The 1558-nt window shown below is 53.3% G+C and overlaps 1 protein-coding gene across 1 annotated transcript in view; it reads left to right on the plus strand.

The window, feature by feature from the left end:
* The window catches only part of EEFSEC (eukaryotic elongation factor, selenocysteine-tRNA specific), a 172290-nt gene that overhangs the window by 32330 nt on the left and 138402 nt on the right, over positions 1-1558 (plus strand). The gene's annotated exons all lie outside the window — the stretch shown is intronic.

Consider the following 1558-nt stretch of genomic DNA (forward strand, 5'->3'; position numbering starts at 1 on the left):
AAGAGTCCTTTGGGTCAGCTCGGCCCGGGGCGTGCTCACCTTGGAAAAGGTGGTGCATTTCTTGCTAATCAGATACGTCGGAGCAAATGGTACTCAAGTACCCCAGGCCAGATCTCATTGCCTCTGTATCGGGGAAATTAAACTAAAGGCTGTGTTAAGACTCGGACTTGGGACAGACCCTGTTGAGGATAGAGCCGCATCCTCCCCTCCATGCAGGCTGCTCGGGCAGGGCCGCTCCCGCTGCTGCTGCCTCTGCGTGGGCGTGCAGACCGGCTGTGTTAGCATTTCATGTAAAGGCGATCGGTACTTTTAAATTAAACATGCAAAGTTATCTCGATGAGGCACCGAACGGAGGTTGCTGCCTTATTGAATTTGGCCCACAGTTTAGCCAAAACAGGGACCTGGGGGTCTGAAGCAATTAATATGCAAGTACACTTGAGTCAGCAAGGTGGGAGATTACTGTCTTATCAGGGCAAGGAAAGATTCTCTTCCCAAGATCTATACTTTTTGGGAGGTGGATAAAAACTCATTGTTTGAGATTCATGTTTGCGAGTGACCTCCTCCAGCTGCCTGATTTCCACCACCAAGACACTCAGGAGGGAACAGCTGCATGAGAAAGCTTGGACCTGTTGTTTCATTGCGCTGAGTACCGAGGAGGCTCAGGCCCCTTCCTCAAGTCCTGTGTGTGTGTGTGTGTGTGTGTGTGTGTGTGTGTGTTTGCTCATGTAGGTTGGAAGGAAACTTAAACTAATTTTCAGTGAGTGGAAGACCATTCTCTGAACTGTTCAAAGCCTATGAGATTGTTTTTGTTCACATCAGATTGAGGACTTAAACAGAGAAAACTCAGGACTTGGGCATGTGGCTTTACCTGGTGTGTCTACAAGCGCAGGTGTGTTCTGTCCGGGCGGCAGCGTGACTTCTGAGCCCCTGGCGGCGAGGCCTGGCTAGGGCAGTGGCGTTCTGCTCGCAGCCAGAGCCTCGTTCCTGCTTTCTCCGCCCAGCAGCCACGCTCAGAGCTGCGGCTTTCCGTCCTGTGTCTCCGTGTGACGCGGTGGCCGCGGTTCCTGGCCCTGAAAACGGGGAGAGCGGAGGAGGGCTGAGGAGAGCAGGCGGTGCAGTCCGGCGGCTGGCTTCCGCGCTCTCTCTCGTCAAATTGAAGGAGAATAAAAAAGAGAAACAGATTGTTCTTTTAAAAAATGGGGAAAACGCTCTCAAAAAAAAAAGACCAGCTCTTCTACGTAGTCGACCGCGGTTCGTGTCCCGGACCCGGTGGCTTAAAACTCACGCCGGGCGCATGGTTGTGCGTGCCCAAGATCCCGAGAGGAGAATGGAGGAGAAGGGATTGCGGCGTGGCCATCCCCCCTGGGGGGTGATTTCTCGCTTTCTGTCTCTATGTCTCTCTCTCTCTGTCTGTCTGGCGAGCGCACGTGCCCTACAGTGAAAATCTCTCTCAAAAAAAACAATGAGGAAAGTGAGAAAGTCAGGCCTTGCAGAGTTGTGAGACTGGTATGAGGAGAGCGGGGCAGTGGGCAGCAGCCAGCCTGGCCGCGGCGGAGCC

The sequence above is a fragment of the Tupaia chinensis genome, unplaced genomic scaffold (genome assembly GCF_000334495.1).
Source record: "Tupaia chinensis unplaced genomic scaffold, TupChi_1.0 Scaffold147500_2, whole genome shotgun sequence".
Classification (NCBI taxonomy): Eukaryota; Metazoa; Chordata; class Mammalia; order Scandentia; family Tupaiidae; genus Tupaia; species Tupaia belangeri.